Raw genomic sequence first — 17,006 nt, 5'->3', positions numbered from 1 at the left:
TATAACTGAATCACTTCATTGTACACCTGAAACTAACACAACATTGTAAATCAACTACACTCTAAGATAAAAATTAAATTAAAAAAAATGTTCTGGGGGAGAATATATATATCCTTGTGCACCTGTGAGATTTTCATAGAAAATAAAAGAAGTATAAAATAAATTATCAACCATGACAACTAGATTGGCTACTCTGAAACACACAAGGATGCATTAGGATACTTAACCACTTTGAAATCTATTACAGGTATCCCTGACCACTCAGAATGGAAACTAATGAAATTATCAAGAGACTGTGTGTGCGTTAGTGTGTGTAGATGCTTCAACATCACACTCTCCGAGCACTAGAAAAGCCACATATAAATTATAATAAGCCCTCAATATTCTGAGTTTCTCTGTATCCCTGGTTCAGCAACCCTGGCGTCAACTAATCTTCAGTCATGTAATATTATATTATTAACACTATTGAAAAAAATCCACAGATAAGTGGACCCGTGCAGTTCAAACCCATTGCTGTTCGTGGGTCAACTGTACTTTACTGTTTATATTATTGAGTTAACATTTAAACCAATACAGGAATATTTTTACCTACAATTTTGAGGTGGATTAGCAATTATTGCCACTCAACAAATTTGGGGTATTCAACAGTTAGAATATAGTCCAACTTATTTAAATTCTTCTGTTCATTGCAAGTACAGCTCCACAAATTACCTACTCAATCAGTTAGGTATTTAGCACTCTCCGATGATTGCTTCTATCTCATGAGATGATCAAGTCTTGGGGATAATTATTTAAAGAATGGGTTTTATATTCAATAGAAGTCTTATACTAATGCATAACAATGTATCTTTTATAACTTTGCCAAATTAGTGATCTTAATCATTTATACTTTATAAATCAAAAAGATTCATTCCACTGTAGCCAGGAGTATAATTTTTCAGTTTCTTTTATGAAGGATATATAAGTTTCATACTTTGGTGGCTGGTTATATTTCATTTCACTGAACTAAAACTAAAGCCATCTCATACATGAACAACCAAAATGCATTATCTCTATTTACAAATCATTGAGTTAGTAGAGATTTCACCTCTTACAGAGCAAAAACTTCAGGTAAAGTGCTTTAAATCTTTGCCAATTTCAAAAGAAACCAACTGCACAGGGCTCTCTTCTTTGGTGGGTCTTCTGCAAGCAGAGGCTGACTGTTACTCATAAAACCTTAAAAGTGAGTCCAGTTGTGAAAAATTGCTCCATATTTTTTTTTAAAGTTGCTTAAATTCCACTATCTGAGATTTTATTAGAAGTCTTTAAAACCTTTCAGTCTTCTAGAAAAAAAATCTCTTAAAATACAAATTCCTGGGAGAGTTAATCCCTTAAGTCAAGAGAGCAGTTATCATCTTCATTAAATAACTTAGAAATGAGATGAAAGGAGCTGGCCAAAGAGCCAAAGAAAATTTTTGGCCTATTCTACAATTTTACCAATAATCTACTCTCATAAGATTTCAGGTAAAATAAGCCCATAGTAACTTAAGATAGGTTTGGATGTGAATTTATTTTCTAAGATATTTCAGAATTTTGATCTGATAACTCTAGATGATACCTTATTATAGATAGCTCTTCTCTTAGACAAAATTTCTTTTCAATTCATAAACTTTCTATACCTTGTTCCTTCTAGAAATTATCTATACTTGCTAACTCTAGAGAATGGATCTTCTGTTACCCTCCCATCCCCCTAGAGTTAACCATTATCTTTATTTTTTATCATAGTCATGTCCTTTCTTCGTTTCACCACCCATATATGTATCCTTTAACAATACAATTTACTTTGCTATTTTTGAATTTTATAGAAGTTGAATCATACTACATATATTCTCTTTTGCTCCACGTTGTTGCTTATAGCTCTATTTGTTCATTTTCATTTCTGCCTAATTTTCCATTTTAAAATATCCTTTTATTTCTCCATTGTACAGCTAATAGACATTTATGACGTTTCAATTTGGGGACTACTGGGGACAAAGCTGCTATGAAAATTGTTAAACATGAACTGTGATGAACGTAAGCACACAGTATATTTCTCAGACTGGAATTCTTATGTCATAGGACATGAGTATCCTTACCTGATGATGCACACTATTAATTTCCAAAACAGTTGTGCCCATTTACACTGCCACTAGAAATCTATGAGAGCTCCAGCTACTTCTTATCCTGGCCAACCCCTGATATTGTCAGATGTACTAATTTTTGCAACTCTGCTGGGTGTGTAAAGGTATCCCACTAATCTACACAGCCCTGGTTAGAAAGAAGGTTGCTAACCTTTTTCATAAATTTCACCAGCCATCTGGATATCCTTTATTGTGAAATGATGAAATGTCCGTTACATGTTTTGGTCTTTTTCTATAGGCTTGTCTTTTTTTTTTTTTAAAGGAGTTCTTTATTCTGGGTACTAATAAATACTTGACTGGTCCTACAGGTTGCAAAAATCTTCCATTCTGTGTGGTGTCTTTTCTGTCTTTTTAAGTTTTCTTTTGACAAAGTTTAATGTAGTCCATTTTTCCATTATGTTTAGTGACTTTTGCTGCTTGTTTAATGTCATTTGGGGGCTTCCCTGGTAGCTCAGCTGGTAAAGAATCCACCTGCAAAGCAGGAGGCCTGGGTTCGATCCCTGGTTGGGAAGATCCCCTGGAAAAGGGAACGGCTACCCACTCCAGTATTCTGGCCTGGAGAATTCAGGACTCATGCTGAAGCTGAAGTTCTAATACTTTGGCCACCTGATGCGAAGAACTGACTCACTGGAAAAGACCCTGATGCTGGGAAAATTGAAGGCAAGAGGAGAAAGGGACGACCGAGGATGAGATAGTTGGATGGCATCACTGACTCAATGGACCTGAGTTTGAGCAAGCTCCAGGAGCTCCATCGGTGATGGACAGGGAAGCCTGGCATCCTGCAGTCCATGGGGTCACTAACAGCTGGACGTGACTGAGCGACTTTCACTTCATTTAAAGCTTAAGGTATTCTCCTATATTTCTCCTAATACCTTTATAGTTTTGACTTTCATATTTCAGTCATAAATCTACTTGGTATTGATTTTTGTCTAGGTGTGAGGTAGAAGTCAATTTTTTTCCCATAGAGATACTCAATTGTTCCAACACTGACGTTCTAGAACAAGAAGTAAGTTGTTTTTCTTCTGAGTTGTTTTTCTTTTAATCCAAGTGTAGGAAAGCTCTAGACCTTGACATCTGTTTCCATCTTACAGAGTAGGTAACAAGAAGGGGTTCAACTTATTACAATAGTTGTTAAAACTCAAACGAGTTTTCTTTATATTGTTACTTGTAATCATTTAAGAGAGGCTAAATGTGGAAATAAGATTTCCTACCTAAAACTGAGATCTAGCATGCCTATTTTATAGTATAGAAAATAGGCTCAACTATATTTAGAATGAAAAAATGGATAAAATATTTATGGGCTTATAACATTTAACCTAATTCAACTCAACAAACACTTGAGAAGTAAATAAAATATTTTATAACATTTGTTTTGGGACTTTCCTGGTAGTCCAGTGGACTAAAACTCTGTGCTCCCAATGCAGGGGGCCCGGGTTTGATCCTGGTCAGGGAGCTAGATCCCAAATGCTGCAACTAAAAGATCCCACATGCCACAATGAAGAGTAGAAGATCCTGCATGCCACAAGTGGGACTCGCTGCAGCCAAATAAATACATAAAATGAATATTTTTTGAAAAATTGCATTGAGCTTAAAAAAACACATTTGTTTTATACCTAAAGATTATGCATGTTTAATTCTTGCTTACTCCAGTCAGAATGGCTGCGATCCAAAAGTCTACAAATAATAAATGTTGGAGAGGGTGTGGAGAAAAGGGAACCCTCTTACACTGTTGGTGGGAATGCAAACTAGTACAGCCACTATGGAGAACAGTGTGGAGATTCCTTAAAAAACTGGAAATAGAACTGCCTTATGATCCAGCAATCCCACTGCTGGGCATACACACTGAGGAAACCAGAAGGGAAAGAGACATGTGTACCCCAATGTTCATCTCAGCACTGTTTATAATAGCCAGGACATGGAAGCAACCTAGATGTCCGTCAGCAGATGAATGGATAAGAAAGCTGTGGTACATATACACAATGGAGTATTACTCAGCCATTAAAAAGAATTCATTTGAATCAGTTCTAATGAGGTGGATGAAACTGGAGCCTATTATACAGAGTGAAGTAAGCCAGAAGGAAAAACACCAATACAGTATACTAACGCATATATATGGAATTTAGAAAGATGATAACAATAACCCTGTGTATGAGACAGCAAAAGAGACACTGATGTATGGAACAGTCTTATGGACTCTGTGGGAGAGGGAGAGGGTGCGAAGATTTGGGAGGATGGCATTGAAACATGTAAAATATCATGTATGAAACGAGATGCCAGTCCAGGTTCGATGCACGATACTGGATGCTTGGGGCTAGTGCACTGGGACAACCCAGAGGGATGGTATGGGGAGGGAGGAGGGAGGAGGGTTCAGGATGGGGAGCATATGTATACCTGTGATGGATTCATTTTGATATTTGGCAAAACTAATATAATTATGTAAAGTTTAAAAATAAAATAAAATTAAAAAAAAAAAGAAAGACAAGGGAGTACAAACAGAAAAAAAAATTCTTGCTTACTTATTTTCACAATCTTTGCAAATAACTGAGTTTTGAGGGTTTTTTCTGTCAAGATTCTGGCATAATTGAGGCTAAATCTCTATCTCATAAGCTTTATCCTATCAGTATGGCATCTTTATATTAAAATCTTCTCTACAACGTACTGCCCAATAGCCAACTATTTGAAGAGCTCACTACTAAACCAAAATATGATGTTTTTTTTTCATTCACTAAACAAAATTCAACTTGGAGGGTCCTTCCAGAAGAAGCCTGATCCTTCTTCACCCTCTTGACTCTTCTAGTCTTGCCTTCTTCAGATGAAACAACACTAAGATTCCTTCATTCTTCCTTGATGTCTTAATGTCATATTCCCTGAGCACCCTAGCTCTTCTGAAGGAAGGGGCTGATCATAAAACTGACTAGCAGCCTAAAACTCTCACCTTCTTTACTTCACATATAATACCTTCCTTAATACGTTTCCTTTTTTCAAGCCATTTTCCACTGCTGTTTGTAATGCCATGTATAACTAGCCATAATAATAAAATTAAATGCTTATTTCTTAACACTATCAAATAGCATTTTGTTCCTATTTAATAAGTGACTGGGACATCCCTGGAGGTCCAGTGGTTAAGACTCTGTGCTTCCACTGCAGAGGACACAGATTCAATCCCTGGACAGAGAAGTAAGATCCCATATGCCACATGGTGGGGCTAAAACAAATAAATAAATAGATAAAAATTTTTAAAGTGACTGAGTCTACTATTTCTACATTTCTCTCATTCTTAAAAAATAACCTCAATTATGTTGCTTATACACTTATGTGTGTGTGTGCGCTAAGTCGCTTCAGTCATGTCTGACTCTTTGAGACCCCATGGACTATAGTCCTCCAGGTTCCTCTGTCCATGGGATTCTCCAGACAAGAATACTAGAGTGAACTGCCATTTCCTCCTCCAGGGTATCTGCCCAACCCAGGGATTGAACCTGCATCTCTTACGTCTCCTGCATTGGCAGGTGGGTTCTTTATCACCAGAGCCCCATCTGGGAAGCCACTTATGTACTTAGATGATCACAAATGGTTTAAAACACATACACACTTCTTGAGAGGAAACAGAACTCTTTCTAAGAGACTTTTATATTTCACTTTTTATGTAAAAGTAAAGATTTTTTGGTCACTTTATTTTCTTCACTATTCTTTTCTTTTTTTAAAAAATAGAACAAGGACACTTTTGTTTTTCTGCTTATTCATAGTTCTTAGCATGTGAATACCCCTCTTAGAAAGTTTTTTTCTAGTACAGTCAACTATAATTTTGAAGTCTTTCCTTTATTCAATCATACAGGTTTTTTTCTTTTTGGAGAATTATGACTGATGATCAAAAAAACTCAATCATGCTTAGCAAAATTCCATCATCTAATTTTCCAAGGGCTACTAGTGAGCCCTGCCTCACCATCCAGAATACACAAGAACTCTGTTTTAAAGCAGCTCCACATGATTCCCCTGTTTCTCCCTTGTGTTCTCCATGGCTGGGAATTACCTCTTTGAAAAACACAATGCCATGCTGAATGTGCATTTTTCATTAAAATGTGGCCTGTTACCAAGCTGGTATCTGAGCTCCACATTCAGGTAACTAAACCTTTGGCCAAATCCACACCCACACGTCTTGGACATTCTTTTGGTCTAAAGCTGCCCCCAGAGCATCTGTCCTGTGCAAAATGATTGATGGGGAAAAAAATGTGTGTGCAGGTCAGGAGTCAGTTTAGTGACTGCACATCCCCTTTTGATGCTTTACCAGTCCACAAAATGTGTGAGGAAACTATCAGCCATGTGGGGTCTATGGCTTATTTTAAAATCTTAAAACTTTAAAATTTCACATCTTAAACAGATGGCAAAGCAGCAAGAAAAAAACACGTAGAGAACATTTCTCTCTTTGTTTTAGTTCTTTGACATTTGATAACCTCTTAGGGTTTCTCATACTAGACTCTTAAAGAAAGCCTTTTCCTTAGGATATTCTATTACAATCAAGAATCTAAAAAAAGTTAGGAGTTTTCCCCACAAGTGGAAAGAACAAGGAAAATACTATTTTAAATTTTAAGGAAGAAAAAAGTTTATATACATTTTCCTTTACCTAGAACTCTTTCTTTCCCTCATTTCTCTATATCACCTCTAGGGGAAAAAAAAAAGCATAAAGGTAACCAAATCTCAGAAGTGGAACCCAACATATATTTAAGAAAAATGTATTTTTAAAATATGGATGCTGATATGGATATATCTTTTTTTAAAAAATTAATTCCATGCTCAAAGAGGACACTAAAGACTGATGAATAGACATTATTCTAAAAATTCCCCAAGTTGGATTGGCATATATACATTACTATGTATAAAATAGATAACTAATGAGAACTGACTGCACAGCATAAGGAACTCTACTCAATGTTCCGTGGTGAACTAAATGGAAAAGAAATCCAAGGAAGAGGGAATATATGTATACATGTGGCTGATTCATTTGGCTGTACAGCAGAAACTATACATTGTAAAGTAACTATTCTCCAATTTAAAAAAAACCTCCCAAGGTATACTAGATAAACCCTCAGCCTCTATATACATTTCCCTATTCTATACAGAGATGACTAAAGAAGCCTTACCAAGTTACACCTGAGGAGATGGGTTTAGGGAATATATAGAGAGAATTACTCTTTTATAAGAAAAAGGTATAACATTTCTCTCTATCCCTCTGCTATATCCAGAGCTCTTTGCCACTCAGGCCATAAGGAGCCAGCACCTTCAGACATCCTGTGGTAAAACCTAGTGAGTTCTTTTGACAAAAACAATGAAGATTCTCTGTTCTGGCCATCAGATGTTGTAGCCATCTCCCTGAAAGTCCTGCTAGTGACCCTGACTAGTAAGCTGTCCTTCACAGCATTCTGTGCTTAGAATAGCTACTATGATTGCCTCTCATTTTCCCTTCCAGGCTATAAGAACAGAATCAAGTTTCCTCCTCACTGTGTCACCTCCCACACTCAGGAAGGCAAGAACAGACCCTCAGGACTGGTCAATAAATGTCGCAGAAGTTAACAGAAGAGGTTACAGAAACACTGACAGAACTTCAGAAGAAAGTAGTTTCGACTATACTGTGTCCCCACAGCACTGGCCAGAGACATAGTGAAAATAACACCACAAAAAAGAACCAAAAGAAAAGAAGAAACAGTTCTCAAGATAAGGCTTTAGTTCCCAAGCCAGTAGAATTTGAGTGCAATTTTGGCTTACTGTGATTGTTATTTCTTTAAAAAAGAAACAAGGGTACACACAAAATGACACTGGTTATCTTACAGAGTTTTTACTATCTTTTCATTGTTCTAATTTAAACTGACACCTTTCAAAGGTTAGTGAGTCTAGATCTCACTGATGCTTTCTCACAAACCTACACATTTATTTTTCTTCAGGTAACCAAGTAGAAAAGATGAGGCTTTGCTGAACAGTATTATCCCAGAGCACCCCCTTATGGCTAACTGCACTAAGGAAAGGACTTCCACGGGAAAAGTCAAGTGCTTCAAATCTTCAGTATAAAGAGGTAGATACTGCTTTTCCACTCATGACTTTTTCCCCTTTTTCAATGGGAAATTAGAAATCGTGTTGACACTCAAAAGAATAGTCTCAGTTTACTTTATAAGTAGATTCATATATAGTTTCAAAATTAATTTTTTTCATGCTAGAAGAACACAGAAGCCTATACTTTATAGATTCATTCAATCGTGGCAAACCTAAATGAACCATTTTCCTACTCCTGATGAGCTTAATTCCTAGATGGAGTCTTATACCACCAGCTAGACTTGAAGTATTCTGTGATATGTCAACTTTCATTAAACCATTCATACCCACTAATCTCTGAACTCCTCGTGGATGCCAACTTCAGAGCCCATTTATGTTATTAATACTCTCTGACCTGTCATTTACTGAAGAGGATCACTGATCCTTACTGTTAAGATCATGAATGACTACAGCTATAAACATGGTTCTCTGGAAGGTTCTTGCTGCAGCTGGAAAGACAAGAGATGAATTAATAAATTCTGAACCAAGCAGGCAAATGTTTGTAATAATTTAGCACGACAGGAAATTCACATGTAACTTCTGTCTCCTGTTATTTTTTAACCCATTATTTAGACTTTTCAAATGTTCTGTATGTTAGGAATAAATCTCTATGGTTTTTATGTTAAACATTAGAAAAAGGCATTCGGATTTAAACATATGATAAGAGTTTGGTTTAATAGTATTTTTGAATGCTAATCAAGAGAATAGTAGATATTAAGTTTTTGTATTCCAGGTGGCTCAGTGGTAAAAAAAAATCCACCTGCAATGCAGGAGATGCAGGTTCGATCCCTGGGTCAGGAAGATTCCATGAGGAGGAACTGGCAACCCACTCCGGTATTCTTGCCTGAAAAATCCCATGGACAGAGGAGCCTGAGAGGCTCCAATCCACGGGGTCGCAGAGTCAGACATGACTGAGCAACTGAGCGCACATGCACACCTACAATCATGTCATACTGGAGACACAACATATATCCCATTATACAGGGTTCCCAAAAGGTCAGACCTAACTAAAGAAGCCTGAGCCCTGCAGAGTTAGATGAGATCTAGGTGTTAAACACGGGACCAAAGCCAGGAGTCTGTGACTTGAGAAACAGGCTCACAGGTTCAAGACTAAATACCAGGTTAGAAGCGGCAAAGGCAGGGGATTATTAATAGACAAAAGGCCCAAACCAAATGTCCAAACCAGCTGTTCCCACCATGAGTGGCTCAGCTGCTGCCAGGGTTTGGGTCCTTGTGAACAGAGTTGAGGCAGCATAACCTCCCCAGAGCAAGCAGAAGTGAGCATATCCTGAGAAGTCAATCCAGTAAACACTCTTAAGGAGTTTCAAAAAGCAAAGCAGATAACCAAGGTCAAGCAGGTCCAGTGGGCAGGAAACATGATCTAAAGCATGACCCTAAAGTGGCCAGAGTGGATCCTGGGCACTGACTGTGAACAGAGTGTGCCTTGTTCTGGTGGTTGAGTAAGGATGGATAAAAGGTACAGACTGAGGGTGAGAGAGACAGAGACTGGGAAATTGAGAAACTATTTAGCCCTGAGCTGGAACTTTTAAAATGTTTGTTTCCTTCTCTTCCTCCTACCAACATGTCCCACCACTCAAAATAGAACATAACATGTGGAATACTTACTTCCTGTTTGTCTACAAAGCCCATTATGACTTTAAATCCCTCTCCCTGTTTATTATTTCAAAGAGAAAGCTTTTTTTTTTTCTTCTAAAATCAATCCAGTGGGTTGGTCATAACCTAATCTTTGGTCCTTTAGAGAAATGTTTCTTCCAAGGGACTCAAGGTCTCTTGAAGTTCCTTTTAACCAGTGATGAAACTTGGTTCATTCAAATGTACCTCCTTCACCTGCCCCAGCCTCGGCCTTGAAGATGTCTGTATATCCAAGTGAACTTCAAGCACTACATAGCTCAATAGCTGCTCTAATTTCAGTGGTCTGTCCCTCCAGGAACAGTGATGGCTCCTTATTCCAGGATGTCCCAGAAACCACCATAGAAGTCTACTAGAGGTCACCTTACTGCCACATGCAAAGGATGGAGAAATTTCAGAGCTTCATTTCCCCCAAAAAGGTTATGAAACAGTGTTGGTACTGAAGTTGCTAAAAATATATAATAACAAATTGGAAATAAATTATCTCTCCCATGGTGGTTCAGATAGAGTAAAAAACCTGCCTGCAATGCAGGAGACCTGGGTTCGTTCCCTGGGTCCGGAAGACTTCCTGGAGAAGAGAATGGCTACCCTCTCCAGTATGCTTGCCTGGAAAATTCCATGGACAGAGGAGCCTGGCAGGCTATAGTACAGGGGGTCACAAAGAGTCAAACAGGGCTGAGCGACTAAACACTACACTAAAAAATGCCAGAGTACACAGTGCTCCCAGAATTTCAAAAATGAAGTTAAAAATGCTCATGGAAATTATGGGAAAGTGAGAGGAAATCAGCTTACTGCTTCTCAAAAGCCACATTCACTACTTATTCCTTCATGTTAGATCAGAACATGTAAGACTCTAGAAGGACACCAGTGCAGACAGGGTTCCTAACTTGGAGGTGGTACATTCATGGGTATCAGGAAGTCTGTAAATTTCTATAACTGCATTTTTCTGAGGACGGAAAGATTCTCAAAGAGGTTTAAGAGATGAGAGAGAGAGATTCAAAACCACTGAAAAATTATGCTTTTCCCACTCTTTCCTGACACCAAAAAAATTCAAGGAGACATCTGGACTCAGAAACCCCCTCCAGCTCTAACTACTTTAGCCAGAGATAGATCACGGAATTGATGTTTGAGATCCTCTTCTTTAGAAAAAGCCTGAATGTCAGAACTGAAAGGCTAGCAAAGCCTCAGCATTCACCACCAAACTAAAAGGTACCGAATAATTGATAATTGTTGGTGGTTAAGGCAGAATGCAGGTCAAAAACAAAAAGAAGATAAATGAAAATGGCTCACCAGGACCTGTAACCCCAGACCCTGGGGACAAATGGTGATCACTGACATAGAAAAAGGGGTGGAAATCCCCAGTGTGATGCAGATTTGTTTGAAGCTGAGTGCCCAGCTCCTAGAGATGGGAGTCCTCACAGGCCAGCTCATCCCTCCCCCACAGACCTTGTGAGCTCACAATACCTAGCCTTCTGATGGCAGTTGCCTTAGGGATTTAAACTGATCAAAATGGAAAGCTTTGGATGAGTGGAACCGGAGTCAGCTATTAGTGTGAAGTCAGAATTCAGAAGGCTCTGAAGTGTGGACAGGTGAGGCTGATGGGAAAGAGAATTCAGGGAACTCTGATTTATTTCTGTTCCTTTAGGGATTGAAGTTTTGGGCCTTGATGTTTACTTAAATTGTATTTGTGGCATTTGGAGTTTAGGATGTATTAGAAAATAAAGGCCTTCGGTTTTTCTTGACCTTTTCTATCTATCAACTAAATTTGACTTATTAACAATATCTAGCAAAAGGTGGCCAGCATACACAAAAGAACTATACAAAAAATATCTTCATGACCCAGATAACCATGATGGTGTGATCACTTGCTGAGCGCCAGACACCCTGGAATGTGAAGTCAAGTGGGCCTTAGGAAGCATCACTACGAACAAAGATAGAGGAGGTGATGGAATGCCAGTTGAGCTATTTCAAATCCTGAAAGATGATGCTGTGAAAGTGCTGCACTCAATATACTTGCAAATTTGGAAAACTCAGTGATGGCCAGAGGACTGGAAAAGGTCAGTTTTCATTCCAATCCCAAAGAAGGGCAATGCCAAAGAATGTTCAAAGTACCGCACAATTGCACTCATCTCACATGCTAGCAAAGTAATGCTCAAAATTCTCCAAGCCAGGCTTCAACAGTATGTGAACTGTGAATTTCCAGATGTTCAAGCTGGATTCAGAAAAGGCAGAGGAACCAGAGTTCAAATTGCCAACATCCAGTGGATCATCAAAAAAGCAAGAGAGTTCCAGAAAAACATCTACTGTTGCTTTATTAAATACACCAAAGCCATTTAATGTCTATATTGCAACAAACTGTGGAAAATTCTTAAAGAGATGGGAATACCAGACCACCTGAACTGCCTCCTGAAAAATCTGTATGCAGGTCAAGAAGCAACAGTTAGAACTGGACATGGAACAACAGACTGGTTCCAAATCGGGAAAGGAGTACATCAAGGCTGTATATTGTCACCCTCCTTATTTAACTTAAATGCAGAGTTCAGTTCAGTTCAATTCAGTCGCTCAGTCATGTCTGACTCTTTGTGACCCTATGAACTGCAGCACCCCAGGCCTCCCTGTCCATCACCAACTCCCAGAGTTTACCCTAACTTATGTCCATTGAGTCAGTGATGCCATCCAACCATCTCATCCTCTGTCGTCCCCTTCTCCTCCTGCCCTCAATCTTTCCCAGCATCAGGGTCTTTCCAAATGAGTCAGTTCTTCACATCAGGTGGCAAAAGTATTGGAGTTTCAGCTTCTACATCAGTCCTTCCAATGAACACTCAGGAGTGATCTCCTTTAGGATGGACTGGTTGGATCTCCTTGCAGTCCAAGGGACTCTAAGAGTCTTCTCCAACACTACAGTTCAAAAGCATCAATTCTTTGGTGCTCAACTTTCTTTATAGTACAACTCTCACATTCATACACAACTACTGGAAAAACCATAGCCTTGACTAGATGGACCTTTGTTGACAAAGTAATGTCTCTGTCTTTTTAATATGCAGTCATAACTTTCCTTCCAAGGAGTGTCTTTTAATTTCATGGCTGCAGTCACCATCTGCAGTGATTTTGGAGCCCCAAAATAAAGTCGGCCACTGTTTCCTTATCTATTTGCCATGAAGTGATGGGATTGCATGCCATTACCTTAGTTTTCTGAATGTTGAACTTTATGCCAACTTTTTCACTCTTCTCTTTCACTTTCATCAAGAGGCTCTTCAGTTCCTCTTTACTTTCTGCCATAAGGGTGGTGTCATCTGCATATCTGAGGTTATTGTTATTTCTCCCGGCAATCCTGATTCCAGCTTGTGCTTCTTCCAGCCCAGCGTTTCTCATGATGTACTCTGCATATAAGTTCAATAAGCAGGGTGACAATATACAGCCTTGATGTACTCCTTGTGAAATGCCAGGCTGGATGAAGCATAAGCTGGAATCAAGATTGCCAGGAGAAATATCAATAACCTCAGATACACAGATGGCACCACCCTTATGGCAGAAAGTGAAGAGGAACTCAAAAGCCTCTTGATGAAAGTGAAAGAAGAGAGTGAAAAAGTTGGCTTAAAACTCAACATTCAGAAAACTAAGATCATGGCATCCAGTCCCACCACTTCATGGCAAATTGTGGGGAAACGATGGAGACAGTGGCAGACTTTATTTTCTTGGCCTCCAAGACCACTGCAGATGGTGACTGGAGCCATGAAATTAAAAGACGCTTGCTCCTTGGAAGAAAAGCTATGACCAACCTAGACAGTATATTAAAAAGCAGAGACATTACTTTGCCAACAAAGGTCCATCTAGTCAAGGCTATGGTTTTTCCAGTAGTCATGTATGGATGTGAGAGTTGGACTATAAAGAAAGCTGAGCACTGAAGAATTGATGCTTTTGAACTAAGGTGTTGGAGAAGACTCTTGAGAGTCTCTTGGACTGCAAGGAGATCCAACCAGTCAATCCTAAAGGAAATCAGTCCTGAATATTCATTGGAAGGACTGATGCTGAAGCTTAAACTCCAATACTTTGGCCACCTGATGCAAAGAACTGACTCATTGGAAAAGACCCTGATGCTGGGAAAGATTGAGAGCAGGAGGAGAAGGGGACAACAGAGGATGAGATAATTGGATGGCATTACCGACTCTATGGACATGAGTTTGAGTAAGCTCTAGGAGTTGGTGATGGACAGGGAAGCCTGGCGTGCAGCAGTCCATGGGTTCAAAAAGAGTTGGCCAGGACTGAGTGACTGAACTGAACTGAGCAAAAACCCTGTCTATTTGAAGACACGATTATGTATCCTTGAACCTAGCTAGCTACTCTCCCTAATCCTTTGGGGAAAAGACCATATTCTGTTGTTTTAGCACCAAGCTCCATTAGAACTGGCCAGGCAAAGGAAAGAACTGGGTTTTATACTATGTCTTAAAAGCAGGTAAACTAGAATCCCTAGAGTGGAATCATCTCCAACTAAGAGGCATAGTAGTATGGAGCAGTATTTCATCCATATACTCATAAAGATACCAACCAGTTCTTTTAAAATTAAAGGATCAAATGGGCATGACTGTCTGCAAGCCTTTTGAGGAAAATGAGTCAAATTTATACTTTCAAGCTAGTGACATCTGGTAGACTACAAAAAGCACCAGAAACAAAACCAAAGACTGCAAGACTGATTCCAACTCCAAAACAAGTTCTGTAACTTTATCTACTCTTTACCACAGGTAATCCATTTGACCTGATATTCAGCATACTACAGTGAAAAAGAGCAAAGATCTAAAGCCCAGACATTTATCCTTTGGAAACTGAGTCCTAAATGCCCATGCAGTCACATTTTAGTTGGATGATTTTGAAGTTATTTAACCTAACTTTTCTCGTCTGTAAAATGGGAATAATAAAGGTTTTGTGTGTGTGTGTGTGTGAGTATGTAAACTATCTCCCTCTCAGATAAGAGGGAAAGACAAAATACAATGTGTTACACAGAAAGCACTTTCAAAAAATGAAAGTACTACATAAAGTAGTACTCTCAATAATGTAAGGATTACTGAGGGCATACTTCTGCCATCACACACAACAGAAGTAGATTAAGACTTGTTTCTATCTATTCAAGTGGCTCTTTCAATCACTTGTAGGATAAACAAGAAGCCACCAGAAGACTAATTCTCATTCAACATCAGGGAAAGTTAACAACAGTGGTCCTAAAACAGCCTGCTTCTGGAGACTGTGAGTTCTTTGTTACTAGTAGCAGGACCTTAGGAAGGGGAATAAGATCAGAGGGAAATAAGCAAGGGACTCAAGGACATCCCCATCATCTACTGGGCTGTACTGTATGAGGTATTTTTCAAACCTAAAAACTCTTCGCTGGAGAAATTACAGAAGGAATTTCTACATGAAAGCTATGCTCTTGACATAGGCTTCCCTGGTAGCTCAGTTGGTAAACAATCTGCCTACAGTGCAGACCAGGGTTGTATCTCTGGGTCAGGAAGATCCCCTGGAAAAGGAAATGGCAACCCATTCTAGTACTCTCAACTGGAAAATCCTACAGAGGAGCCTGGTGGGCTACAGTCCATGGGGTCGTAAGAGTCGGACATGACTTAGTGACTAAACCAACCACTTGCTTGATTCCCAATCAGTATCTTTCCTACACACTTTTGCACTAAAGAAAAAAAATGTCATTTCTTACTGCTTTCCAAGTATTCTAAAAACACTCAAGCATAGGGACTAAAAACCTAGCTCCATGAGACAGGGTTTAAAAAGCAAAAGCTACATTAGTGACATAACACAGGATTTTGCAATATTACTCACATTTGTCAAAAACAAATCTTTATGTGTATATCTGAATTCAATTCTCCAGTTTATCTTCTTAATAAAATAGTTGCCTTTTCATAAGAATTTTAAGAAAAACCACAACAACAAAAATTTCTTGTAAGAGCATCTGAAAGCCTATTTACATTGTTTTTTTAAATAGTCTAGAAGCCACCAAACAGAACTTGTGTGTGATATACATAAAAGTAGACCCAAGGCAGAGCATCTCCTTTGTCTGAGTGTGTGTAGAGATCAGGACACTGTAACACAGTATAAATACGCATAGGAATCTCTGCTGTCAAACTTCCTAGATTCACTTTCTGGTATTGCCATCTGCTAGCTACATGACCTAAAATAAGTTATTTGATCTCTCTTATCCCAGTGATATCATCTTTTAAATTGGAATAACACTCTACTTCATGGACTTATTGAGAGAATTAAATGACAAAACACTGATAAAACTGCTTGCATAATCCACAGACATGTAAGTGAGTGCTTATAAAATAATAGCAACTATTAACACAGTGGCTCCATCTGGACGGATGAGTGAAAACAGACCTTCTGAAATATTTTAAAAATGAAAATTTTATTATAGAAATAACACGTTTAGTGTAAAATGTAGAAATGACTACAAAGAATTTTAAAAGAACAATAAAATCCCCCTGATTCTACCAATTAGAGAAAAGGTCATTTAACAGTTGGTGTATGTCTTCTGTTTTTCCTTGCAACTTTTTCCTAGTTGGTGATCATATGTACACAGTTTGACAGAATGAAGACTAGGGTTTGGAACCTGGACTGTGAAATTACGTTGCACTTCCAAATTTGATGCATGCAGCAGGGCACCTAAAGCCCCTGCCCTGGAACAACCCAGAGGGATAGGGTGAGGAGGGAGGTGGGAGGAGGGTTCAAAATGGGGGGACACATGTATACACATGGATGATTCAGGTTGATGTATGGCAAAAACCATCACAGAATTGTAATTATCCTCCAATTAAAATAAATTTAAAAAACCCAATTCACTGCCTATAAAACTGCCATTGTATAAAGCCAATACATGTTTGAAGTGAAGTGAACTGAAAGTCACTCAGCCGTGTCCAACTCTTTGCAACCCCATGGACTAAACAGTGAATGGAATTCTCCAGGCCAGACTACTGAAGTGGGTGGCCTTGACCTTCTCCAGGGGATCTTCCCAACCCAGGGATCGAACCCAGGTCTCCTGCATTGCCAGCAGATTCTTTACCAGCTGAGCCACAAGGCAAGCCCAAGAATACTGGAGTGGGTAGCCTATTCCTTCTCCAG

At 38.8% G+C, this 17,006-nt stretch overlaps 1 long non-coding RNA gene across 1 annotated transcript in view; it reads right to left on the bottom strand.

The window, feature by feature from the left end:
- Window positions 1-17,006, bottom strand: part of LOC139183071 (uncharacterized) — a 49,631-nt gene that overhangs the window by 9,617 nt on the left and 23,008 nt on the right. The window lies entirely within an intron of this gene.

The sequence above is a fragment of the Bos indicus genome, chromosome 5 (genome assembly GCF_029378745.1).
Source record: "Bos indicus isolate NIAB-ARS_2022 breed Sahiwal x Tharparkar chromosome 5, NIAB-ARS_B.indTharparkar_mat_pri_1.0, whole genome shotgun sequence".
Lineage (NCBI taxonomy): Eukaryota > Metazoa > Chordata > Mammalia > Artiodactyla > Bovidae > Bos > Bos indicus.
This window is presented reverse-complemented; position numbering and strand designations above follow the sequence as displayed.